Raw genomic sequence first — 12865 nt, 5'->3', positions numbered from 1 at the left:
GAGGCTTTGGGTTTCTTTCAGCGCGGCACACGAACCGGCTCTGCCCACAAAGCCTGTCATGAAGCAGAGCTGTCACCTTCTGGCCAACCCCGCCACCAATACTTCCAAGAGGTGACACCCAAGCCCCAGAGGAGTAAAACACTCACGAGCGAAGCACAAACAGATGGGAAAAAGCAGGGTTGCAGATATGACTGCCCGGGCTCACGCACCTGGTGTGCGAGGTATCAGCCACCGGAGAATCTGCCCGGTTCCTCCGCTGAGGGTATCGCTCATTTCTGCCTCATGTGCAATGAGGAAAAGATGATTAAAATCAAAATTTGGTCACGGGACGGGGCTGGGAAGCGGCACAGTGGCGGTGCTGGTGGTGGCAGTGCTTCGCAGCCACCTCCTCCCCTCCATCCCTGCGCCGTGAGGGACGGGAGGTGCAGGAACCGCGTTCGTCCCTGGGTCCACCCGTGGGGGGGGGGGGACTTTGCCAAAACCCTCTGCAAGCCAGGGCTTTGCCAAAATGCCTCCCCTCCCCTCGCCGCGCCTCCGTCCGGCAGCACTCCCCAAAGACCCAACACCTCCGGTTTCCATGGCAGCCTGATTTTCAATGAGCATCGTTCAAGTCCTAACCGGAACGAAAGTGTTTCATTAATGCGTGCAGGACATGCCGGCGTCTCCCCAGGGCGACAGCAGCTCCCCCCAAAACTCGCACCTTCTGCCTGTGGTGGGTTTTTTTATTATTTTCGCCATTTGGGCCCCGCCAGCAGCTCGTGCTCTGCTGGAGCTCCGCACTTCAGTCCGTTGTGCAGCCACTCTGTGCCCCAACCATCCTGGCTGCACGTGGATTTTTAACCAAAAACGTGTATTTATTTTCCTAATCCTCCTTGCAAAAAATGGCAGTGTTCAGAGCTGGGTTTCAGCCCAGCCCGGCTGCAGCTCTATGAAACACCCCGAGCGCTCCCGAGAGCAGGAACACGCTGGAAGCCGGGAACGTCGTTAAATGAATATTCATAAATTATTTTGCTGTATAAACAGTATTAATATCACACCTTCCAGCTTCAAAAGCATGTCATGGGCATGGATTCATTACGGGCACAGACTTCCAGAAAGGCCCGTGTGCAGACTTTTGGTTACGGTTAAACTCAGCGACTTTATTAAACACTGGCAATATATTTATTTTAATAGAGTACAAAGCCGGGATTTGGCCACCCTAAAACACCACTTGGGGCGCGGGATCTCGGAATAACCCGATCAAACAAAGCTAATGTGCGCAATATATCTTGGGTGAGTAATATACAGCCACATTTCCTGCTCCATTTACCCAGTTTTAACTACACCTGACCTACTCTTATCCTAATAGAAAACGGCTGCTCTTCTCATTGCCCCGTCCTCCGCACACGTTTTTCTGGTAACGACCGAACCTAAATCACTTCCCCTTCCCTGAGAGCTGGGCACCAGCTGTCTGGTGGCTTTTAGCCACAGCAAAGCCTCCTTCAGCCCCATGTCCCGACCCCGTCCCGTGTCCGGATGTGTCCTGACCCCGTGGCACTGCCCTGCTCGCCCTCACCCGTGGGTACACCTGGAATAACCCTGGGAAATGCCCAGATTTTGCTTTGCAAACCAGCATCTTGCTGCACCTGCGAGGACATTCAGGGGTTCGCAGGAGCACGGTGAGATGCTGTCCCCAAACATGTGAGCATCCCACGGCAGGACATTTTTAGCAGTGACAAAATCCGGGGCAGGAGAGGGAAAAATCCTGCTCCTGTCGCTGCTTTTCCCCCACTGAGCTTAGCTCGCAGCGATGCAGAGGTGGATTAAAGCTTCCCGAGCAGCGCGCTCGCACGGCCGATTTGACCAGAAAATGTGCTTGATTCCCAAGCACGGCCTGCGCTCCTCCAGCCAGCGCTGAGAAGTCACAGCTACATTTCATTATCATCGCTAATTGCTATAAAGGATTACGGGGAGGCGACGGCACAGGCAGGAAGAAATATCCGCGGTTTGCTCTACATTGACCCTGGAGGAAATTTCCCAAGCTTGCTTAGGGGTGCAGAAATTGGTGCAAATAAATGAGCAAAAGCGTTTTCTGAAGGAATTAGCGTGTGGCACAAGCAAATTGCAGCAATTGTCTCTCTCCTTTCTAAGTGCTGAATTGCCTCTATAATTCCCCATCATTTAGCTGCATAAATCTTGCACAAATAAACTGGCAATTTGCATATGCACAGAAAAGAAATTACAGAAACACAAGGAAAGAAATTATATTTTTCCCACTCGAGCGGCAAATAAATATGCGTTGCTTGTGCCTAAGCTGTGTTTGGTCCTGGCTTGGAAATCAAAATTTGGGAAACCCTTTAATTTTCAACAATAAATACATATCGGAGGATGAAAAAAATAAAATAAAATCACGTGTGGCTGCTGCTTCTGCGACACGAGGCGTGGTGCTGAGTGCGGTGGGCGCGCATTCGGCGTGGGGCTGGAGGCTCAGCCCTGTGTGACTGATCTCGTTCTGGAATAAGAGGGTGTTATTCCCCAAAACACCATAATCCTCTTCGAAATGGCTTAATCGCATTTGGAGTAATGTGCTTTTCTGCCAGAATATTCATATTGGGAAAAATTGAGGGGGAGGGGAAAAAAAAAAAAAGCCCCAGCATTTGGAGCTGCGGCTCCTGCAGAAGGGCTCTCGGTGGGCACTGGCGGCACCGCAGCGCTTTATAAAGATTTAACGAGCTGCTCATCACTAATTCCTGCGGGCTCTGGAGCAGCGTGACCGGGAGGTGTGTGGCCGCTCTTCCCTCCTGGCTTTGTCCCCAGCCCCGCCGCGGGCAGCTCCTGGCACCGCTGGGTGACACCGCACGGCCGCTGCTCGCCAGGCTTGGGAGGGCACTCACCACCGTGCTCCGACGGCGGCAATATCAGGCTCACCATCATCTCGTTGCCAAGAAAAGACCCCTTTGAGTGCCATTGCACTGGTGGAAAACTGGAAGAAAAGGTTTTTCACCATGGGCCCCCCCCTCTCCCCAAACCCTGATGCGCCTCCCCAGCAGCACGGATGAAGGCAGGAGCCTGCCAACCCTCCGTCCATGACCCCATAGCCAATTCATCGTACGTGGGCGATACCTTCCTTTACACCCCGGGATGATGGACATCCCTCCTGACATTCAAAGGACATGGGGGCAGCTCCCCTGTCCCCCCTCCATACCGAATACACCACAAGCAAGGCACAGCACTGAGTGAAAAGCGATGCATCGGGTTTAATTTTCTCAGAATTGGGGAAAAGAAGAGAAAAAGGAAGCAGCATCCCCACCTTCAGACTCCAGAGAAGTGAAACCCAACCGTTTCAGACAGATATTTTTCCTGCAAAGCTCCATGTTTTGCCCCAAAATCATAATTAAGCAAACCAGGAGCTTGTATAGTAATTGTTTGTGTGATTTAGGTTAAAAATAATTGCTGCCCAGGCTTCTCCACCTGACACAAGTAATTAGATGACAGGGCACTTATAAGCTGTCGTTCCCTACGAGCACATTTTGAGCTGGCCTTTAGGATGTGACCTTTATATCTGCAGCAGCTTCATCTGCTGCCTGCCCCTGGGCTGGGTTATTGCTAGAGACCCAGGCTCTGCCGAATGAACCTCCAGGATTAAACCCATTGGAAAACCCATTAAAACCCATTGTGAAATAAATAAATACATATATACATATATATCTATATTATACATATATATTTATTGCAGTGATGGAAATTGCTGATGGCCCCAGGGGAGCCTGGGCTGCTGGGACCTGGTGTCTCCCTGCTGGAAGGAGCCCTCGGTGCGTGTCTCTTCTGCGAGGCTGACCCAAGGGGAAGCGGATCCCTGCCTCCCAAAGCCCCAGGGAGGCCAAAAGCAAACTGCAGGGAAGGGAAAGGACCCAAGGAACTCATATCACCCTCGCTGCTTTCTGAGATGCAAATGGCTGTGGGGAGACCCTGGTGCATGAGCACAGCCAGCCCCGCATAGGAGGGGTTCGAGTCCTTCGTGGCTGAATGGCTCAGTAAATAAAATTTAAAAAAATAAATCCAAGGCAACGTAGACTCTTTCCTTTTTTTTTTTTTTTTTTTTTTTTTATAAATTCCAGACTTTGTTAGACTCTATCTTCCTGCTGGCATCCATCGAGAAGCAATTTGACTTTGCTGGAGTTGTCAGATTTCTAAAGGATGAGATTTCACTTTTACACCTCACTCAATATTTCTCATCAAATCCACGCACGGTTTTTAAAAACATTTCCGAACTCCCCTTGTGGCTGATGGATTTGTTTTTCCTTTATTGTCATAACTTTCTTTGAGACATAAAGACCCTACATTTGCAGAGCAAGCGGGGATTGCCAAAAACATGCAACGTGTATTTATAGCAGTGTTGTCTGAGAGGCTCCTGCTACGCCAATATTTCTTTGCACCTTGAAGTCTGTGTGTCAGCCGAGAGGCACGAACCTGCTATGGGAAACCAGCCAACACATCGACGTTCTCAGATTCAGCGCCGAAAAATGAATTCTTTACATCTTTTCCATGCAACAGGCACCTGACCCTGGCTGGCACAGCTCGCTGAGTCCCCCCGTGCAGCAGCAAATTGCATGGTTTGTTCAATGGGTCCCCAACCACGGATTTCCCTGCGAGTAGGGAGATGCAGAGGGCGAAGCAGAGGCACAAGAGGGTTAAAACAACCCACCCAGCCCTGATTAAAGAGCAAACATGGGAGAAACCAGGGCTAAAGCCCACCTTGCCTCCAGCTGCGCCCCTTGCAGAGGGCTCCGCGCGGGCTCCACATCTCTCATGTCTGAGAAGCTGCAGTAATGGGAAATAATCTGGTGCTTAATGAACCCCCAACTTAAGCAGGCTACAAAACAGAGCTTCAAGGATCCCGATGACTTTCGCTGACCAAGCTAAAATCCTGTAACTCTTCCCGCTGGGGTGCACGGTGTAGGACGTAAAGCGGTAACACCGGCAATGCCGGAGCTCTCGGCACTGCTGGTGTAGGACTGGTGGGCTGAGGAGCCCCTTCAGCCCCCTGGGGTCTGTGTTGCAACTTAAACTGCTCTCAGGAGAGGTGCAGATGGAAAGGGAGCCATTTGCCATCAGGTGGACGATGTCGGTCTCCTCAGAGCTGGCCAGGAGTTTGTTCAGGGGAGGCAGAACGGCTCTTAATAGGATTTCAGGAGCAGTTTATCTATCAAGGGCAAAATCCCACCCTGAGACAATATCGCGGGGAGATTACCCTGCGTTCTCTGAAGGAGAGATCACAAGATGATCCCGAAGCGAGGCTCGTTTGTGTTGAGCTAATGACAGCTAATTGGTAACCCCCCTGCACAGCTGTGTGGAAGGAGAGCAGCGGCCGCGTTCCCAAAGGGAGGGCATCTGAGGCCTGACGCAGGCTTCATCTGAAAGAAAAACTTCTGGAAAGGATCAGGGCAAGGCCATGAATTTATGAAGTAGTTGTTGGGCTGACTCTAATTTTTAAAGCGTTATTATCCTTTTAGCAGGACTGTCGGGGAGATGGAAGCCAGAGCTCGCGTGATGAGGAGCAGCTGAAGGGCGATGTGCTGCAGCTCCTGCCCGCCACGCTTTTTTTGTGGAGCTGCGAGCCAAATTGCTTGTAAACAGCTTCCCCCGGCCCAAAATGCCGTGAAAGAGGAGAGATTTCTGGACTCGTGGTCTGAGGAATGGAGAAGGAGAAGGAAAAGGGAAGCCCAGGCTGCCACGAATTGGATCTCATAAAACTAGAGCTCTGCGGGACAGCTAACGGGTGCTGATCAGAACAGCCGATGGGCTGATCAATCAGCCATGCAGGAAAACTAATGGGGATTGATGTCCAAAATGCAAGAGGAGGACTCACCTCTTTAAATAAATAGCTGATGAGCTGGTGATTGCATTAATCTTGCGGTTCTACGGGGAAAGTTTGTCCCAAGCTAATAAAGAGAAAAAGGAAACTGGGGAAAATAGCATCCCCAGGTGCCTGGAGGGTTTCGTGCTTCTGCCTGTGCAGCTGAGGCACACTTATTCCCAAAAAATAAGATTATTTTAACTTTTTCCTTGAGGAATGGAGTGATTTGGATGGGGGTGGAAGGGCACATGCTCCTTTCGGTGCCTGAAAGTTACTCCCTGCAGCAAACCATTCCTGCATCCCCCCCTGCTCCATTTCCTTCCCTTTGAAAGGCCTCCCACCCGATCACAGATGGCAATTCCAGTGTGACAGATCCTAATGTCACTACTGGCGATGGACCAGATGTCCAGGCAGGCGTATTGCTCCTTTTAATCCAAAATCCATCAAGAGCCTCACCTTTGTAGTTGAGGGGGGATATAAAGGTGTCCTCATGGGAAGGGGGGGGGGCACGCATTTCGGTCCCTCTCGCCTCCTCTTCCCTTCTCTTTTGAGGAGCTGCAAGGGACTCAACCCGACACCACAGGGGTCCTGCTCTGAGCAGCAATCTCACCATAATGCCATAAAAACCTCCCTCGAACTTCACAAGGATATGGGAAGGGATACGGTTTGGGTGATAGGACCTGGACGAGCCTCGAGGCTTCGCAGCGTGCCAAGGCAGGGTAGGTGTCTGCAGCCTGGATGAGTCCAGGGGAGGGAAAAAAACAACTCCTAGGGGTTAGGGCACGATCCTGACCCCCCGTGTATCACCCTGTCTCCTGTACTTGACTATACCCAGCTCCTCCCAGATGGGCACGAATCAGACCTGGTGCCACATGCAGCACTGACTGTGCCAGTGTAAAGCTGCTCGGAGAGGCTCACTCTGTGCCCAGCACTCTTTTCTTCTTTAAATCCCCCAAATGCAGCTGCAGCTGTGAAAAAGAGCATCAGGTGCCCGGGATGAGGTAGTGCAGGGGGGCAGCTGGTTGGCACCCGGTGGGCGCTCTACAGGTGACTTCTTTCCCCTCGCATCGTAAAGCGAGAGCTCTCGTGCTCGTTACCGCTCCTGGAGACACAGGAAAAATCCCAAATCCTCTATGGCAGCAGAGACAAAGCTGTGCTGGGTGCGAGATGTCCATAATGAGTGCCGGGAGCAGTCCTGGTGTTTTAGGGGCCAGGTGGTGTGAAGTGCAGAGCAGGCTCGGGGCTGGAGCTGCATTATTCATGGGGGGGGGGGTCTTAAATATTTCAGTGCGAGGCTGAGGTGGGGAGCAGCAAAACAATAGCGTGTTGTCTTCTTTCTCCCCCTAAAAGCATTGTTTGTGTTTACGAGGGCAAAAGGGGAATATTTTTGTCCTTTAAATGTAATGTAACGCACCGACAAATCCCAAGGAAAACCGGGACACCTGCAGGCAAACCTGCAGCCCCTCCGACGGGGAGGGAGCCACCCGTCTCCCCTCAGCTTCCAAGGACGTGATTTCAGTCCTGCCTTTAGGGGAGGAACAATTCAGCGCCCGGCATTTGGTTTTGGAGGTGATTTGTTGCTTCTGCTCTGCTTGAAGGCGATGAATGGGAGGGTGGGGGGCACAGACAAGAAAAGTGTCCTGCAGTTCCCCCCCCCCCCCCCCCCAAAGCAGCAGCCTCGCTTCTGCATGGGAGTTTTTTGGTCTGATGCGTTGGCTGGATGGCAGCAGGGCAGTGGGAAGCTGCGTCGTGACCCTAAACTGCAACTTTTGGGGCAAGGCAGCAAGGGGAAGGGGCAGGTGAGCAGGCAGAGGAGCCTTCCCCGGCCTCCCGGCGCTGCCCCCAGTGCAGATGCACTGCTGCCATCATCCGGCACCCGAACCCAGCACAGGGGCTCAATCCCTCCCTGGGCAAGGAGAGGCAGCACAGGCACAACAAACACCCGCTGCTCCACACGCCGAGCCGTCCTCTCGCTGTTTCCACTCCAAGAGGCATCCTTCAGCACAAAAATAAATAAATAAATAAATAAATAAATAAATAAAATAAAAAGAGCAATGCAGCAGGTGTGATGCTGGGGGAGGCTGGACGTCTCAAAGCAAAAATCTGCATCAATACCACTGGAGATTTCGTTTATTTTTATTGTTCCGTCATCCATTTTCTAGTTTCTAGTTCCCATCCTCTGCAGAGGTGCCCAGGACCCGGCCCCGGGAGCTGGTGGCACTCAGATGCCCCCTGCACCTTGACATCGCGTCTCTGCCACGGTTCTTTGAGCTGCTGCTGGGCGGATCGCTGCCGGTCTGAAATGAAAAAAAAAAAAAGTAAAAATGTTATGGGAAGAACCTCAACATTTCCCGAGGGGGCCCCAGTCCTCTCCAGGAGCTGGCACATGATGGGATCCATCCTGTCCCACCCTGCCCCAGCGACCAGCCAGCAGCAAGGCACATCTCCCGCTGAGACCTGACTGGAGGCAGCCCAGGCTGCTCTTCTGGGTCCAGAAATGCATTTTTTAGCTGTGCAGTCCCCCAGCAGATGGTTTGGGTCTTGCTCTAAGGGCTTGGCTTTATCCCCACAGCTCCTGTCTGGTGCTGAGAGACTGGTGGAGAGCGAGGCTTGGCCGAGCTTTGGATACGCAGTTATTTCAGACAACGTGATTTTGGCCAGAGCTACACGAGACTTCCAGACCTTTCTCACTTCTGTTTCCCTTTCTGCAAAAAGAAAAGAAAAAAAAAAAAAAAAAAGCCCACAAAGATAAAGCTTGGCAGTTGTCTCTTGTATGAGGGAAAACAGAACAGGCTCCCGGATCTGGCACAGCTGACGTGCAGCAGAGTCCCCTTTTCTGCCCCTTTTGGAACTGTCTGACAGAAACTCAGATGACTTCCCCTGACAGTGAGAAACCCCGAGCTTTTCCCATCTCACATTTAATTTCTATTTCTCTCCCATGTTCGTTCTCAGCTCAGGTTCAGGTTCTGGGTGCAGCATAGCCAGAAATCCTTATGATAAACCATTGCAAGTGTTTGCTGTGAGCTGAGTTGATCTGTGCCCTGGCACAAGCGCTGCGCCTCCTACGAGGAGTCGGTTGCATTCAGCCACATCTAAAACGAAGCAGCACAAAGTTTCCTTCGGAATCTGCCCTCTGAAGGTGGGGAGAAATAGGGAGAGAATAGAATAGAGAACAGAAACTCGAATATTTCTGAGTTAACAGCCCTTTCTGGTTTGTGTCAGGGCCACTGAAAAGCAATACTTTAGAAGAGCATCCTGGCGCTGTATGCACAGGAGAGGGCATTACAGCAACGTCCTCCCCTTGGCCATCCCCATTTCGGTGAAGGAACTGCAAAGATGCATTTCCCTTACGGAAACCAGCAGCATCCAGAGTCCCCAGGCACAGAGAAGTCCTCGCCACGTCGCTCTGCCCTGGCTGTAGCAGGAGCGGGTGATGGAAGAGCATTTATGGTTATCCCCACATTCCCAAGAGCGGTCTGGAGAGGCACGTCGGGTGAGCTCCAGAGGCGCTTTGTGTCACTGTGTCACCCACATGCTCCTGGCCTGGCCTGGCCTGGAGCCCGTGACCGGGGGGTGAACTGCCTATATCCCATACCCAGTCTCCCACCGAGTTTATTTCGCAGTGTGGAGCATCAAAGGCTGCTGTAAGGAGCAAATCTATCAAAAGCTCAGCACCCTAAGATGGACCCAGCTCGCTTTTATGGTTACTTTTAACAAGCGTGCTCCTTCCGATTGTTTAGCAATTGCTTTAAAAGGGATAATTATCAGATTTCCCTATTAATGGGAAAAATCGGGCGGTTGTAAATCTTAAAACGTGCTACTATCTGCACACTGCATGTATCACATTAGGGAAAAAAACAATCTGTGGAGCAGAGCTGTTACAGAGTGACCGTGTCTGGGCTCAGCAGCTGGTTTTAATCCCAGCAGGAGACCCCCTGCTCCCCAGCCACGCCACGAGCCCTGCTCTTCCCACCACGTCTGTGGAAGTGCTGCAAAACCCCAGTGTTCTCCTTGCACATCGCAGCAAGTCACACCAGCAGAACCTATGCATTTGAGACAATGCGCACCAGCTCATTACTGCTTCTGCCATCGTATTCACCCGTCTGGAGAGGTTATTTCTTTCTATACATAGTGAACCTGGCCCTCTTCACTCGTGGTTTTTTTAGTCAAAGCTATGCTTGCTTTATCGGAGTTGTTCCTGAGTTTCTCCAGAAAACTGAAAAGCTTTTTTCTGGCTGCCTGATGATAGACAGGTGCCATTGGAAATCCCTGGAGATTCGCCATCTAGTAAGAATTAACTGACAGCAATTTGTAACCTCTGATGTGTCTGGGTGAAGCGAAAACTTCCTTTATTTCCCCCGTGCAGTGACTTACACAAAGCTGAATGTGGGCCCAACTAACTGGTGGAGACTCCACCTTCAGGTCCTGCTATCTTCTGGGAGCACAGAGAGCAAAAGGACAAGGGTACACGAGCCAAATGCCAAAGGATGGTGTTGTGGTTAGAGCACCGGCCTGGTATTTGGGAAATTTGAGACGACGTTCTGGTCCTCCCCCCAGAAAGCTCTGGAATCCACCACAGCCTGAGGACTAACCTGCATTTTGCTACAGACCGAGTAGCTTTGACTAAACGGCTTAATTCTCTTCCCTTCCCACTCCCTGCGCTAGGTGGGATATGCGAGCCCATTTGGCACGCTTACCTGGTGCTCGGGAAGCTCCTAAATCCATGTAACAATTAAACAGAGCCCCGCTGTTAGATTAGAACTACAATAACTCAGAGCTGAGCACATTTTGGTTTGATTTCCTTACGACTACACGAACGTGGCGATACAAGTGACAGAGAAATATGATTCACCGCATTCATATGACTATTGCCCAAACAGTCATTACTTTTATCTGAGCAAGCTATTGGAAAATGTTAAAGGCAAGAATATTTTACCCAGCTGACTTAAGGAGGTTGTTTTATTCCACATTTCTGTTTTCAATAAATCTCCCGGGACAAAAACATTCCCTGCAGCATATATATGCACAGGACAAAAAGGCGTTAAATCCTAAGAGAGGGAGAGGGGGGGAAAAAAAGAGAGATAAATAGTTTACTTCTATTATCTTTACCATATGTTCTATTCCAACTGGATACACATAAACAGCATGTAATCTTCAAGCTCAGCTTTAGACTCTTTGAAGTGACCTGACCATACTACTGATTTATTTCAAACTAACCTTTCTCTTTGAACCCTGGGTCAAGGTTAATTCTATAATAAAACATACCTTATACAGCTGGCTTTTCCAGTGTTGCTAGCAAGTAACGAACCTCTCAGTCATAAGCATTTGTTTTACTGAGTGTAGTATTGTATTTCTATTTTCCCTTCCCTATATTAATTTCCTTCACAGACCCTAGTTAAGGAGGAAAAAAATCTCTTTTCCGGTCCATGAGATCAATTTTAAACACACTGGAATTAAATGAAGACATTTAAGCCGCATTTCTATGCTGAAATGCATCCACCGACACCAGAAACTATTTTTATTACAGTCTATGTTAAATAATCAGATCTTCAATTTCATAAGAAGCAGTACAACTATGTTATTCAAACTGCTCCACTGGCAGTGACCCTTTCAGAACCTTTTACAAAGCCATCTCTGCACTGAGTCATAGCAAATCGCCGAGGACAGCCTTTATATCTAGAACAATAAAATTGGAAAAGGGACGCAGTAGGTAAGAGATGCACGGCACGTTGGTCAGAGGCTGCTGCTCGGGTTGTTTTTAAGAGGACTGGAAAGATGTTTCTGGGTCTCAGCCTCTTGCTCACAGCACTTAATTAAAAGGCAGCAAGGCAGAAGCTAAGACAGCAGCTGTTACGTATTTGTTCTGGCTCCAAAGCCTTGCCAACACGGTGCCTGCTGGAGCTGTCGGGAGAGGGATTAGTTGAGATCTTCTGGGCTCGGGTCTCCCAGTGCGGCTCCCGGTGGAAGACCTTATCTGGTGTTGTTAACTTCAGGAGGGAATTGTGCTTCTCCTCCAAATGGCATGAATAATGACTTTATCCTGACTTATCCTCACAAGTTTTGCAGGCCCAAGTCTAGAGTAGGTTGGTGTCCAGCAGCATCAGCACACGGAGGTGCATCGCCCCTAAACCTGGCACCAAAATCCTTCAATACTTCATCGCTGGTTTAGCAGCTGCTTTGTAAAACGGGGTTTTAACCCAGTAGTAGATGAATTTGACCAGACAGCACTCCCAGTCAGCTTTGACACAGTAAACTTGTTATCTCATCAATATCTGTCATTGCCTAACTCAGTTGAGCTACTGTAATGGAAGCACCATCCATTTGAAATCCCAAAGGTAGGCATTGGTTTGGGATCAATGCTCTCAGAATCTCCATTAACTGTTATGATGCCAGAGATGCTTTAAATCTCTTCGGGGTTAATTTCTTCATGCCAGGACTTGTCAAAAAAAATGTCTTCACCTCACTTTGAGAGGCTCTCTTATAGTAGTATAGAGGAGTGGTGGCACAGTGATGCCAGCACCTCCAGAATTTACACGCTTGCACAGAAACTCCCATTGCATTTCACCACGCCGTCCTTCTCTTCAAGCTTCTCCACTGCTACTATTGCCCTTCCCTGCTGTGAAACCACAAGCCAGAAAGCCCCACACAACACACCAAAGCCCCAGCTGGCAGTGCCAGATGTGTCCTACCCACTGCCCCAAAATCACAGCCCCAGGCATGGTGTGAGATGAAAGGTACAGCATGCCGCCTGCCACGTTACAGTTCTGAAAGGGAGGCCAACGCACCTTTTGCTACGTGAAGTGTCTCTACCTGTCCCAGAGCTAGCAGGAGCAGTACCCTTCGTCTCTTCTGTGCCACAATAATTAGTATTTTAAATGAGAGCACTGGAATCACACCGATTTGAGAGCTCAGAATTGCAATGTAAAATTTCAAAGACATTAAAAGAGACACCGCTACCATTTTCCAATATTGTTCTTTAACTGGCACTGAAAATAAAATGATTACATCTAATGATTTATTAGTGAACAA

At 49.9% G+C, this 12865-nt stretch overlaps 1 long non-coding RNA gene across 1 annotated transcript; it reads right to left on the bottom strand.

Moving 5' to 3' along the window:
- Nucleotides 1–7948: 7948 nt before the first annotated feature.
- Nucleotides 7949–8533, bottom strand: LOC121075781. Its single transcript, XR_005823152.1, has 2 exons — nt 8294–8533; nt 7949–8133 (listed from the first exon to the last, which is right to left on the bottom strand). It is a non-coding gene; the product is annotated as an uncharacterized LOC121075781 (long non-coding RNA).
- Between the last annotated feature and the right edge of the window lie 4332 nt (nt 8534–12865).

This window comes from Cygnus olor, chromosome 11 (genome assembly GCF_009769625.2).
Source record: "Cygnus olor isolate bCygOlo1 chromosome 11, bCygOlo1.pri.v2, whole genome shotgun sequence".
NCBI lineage: Eukaryota > Metazoa > Chordata > Aves > Anseriformes > Anatidae > Cygnus > Cygnus olor.
The sequence above is the reverse complement of the archived record's forward strand: the minus strand, read 5'-3'. Positions and strand labels throughout refer to the sequence as shown.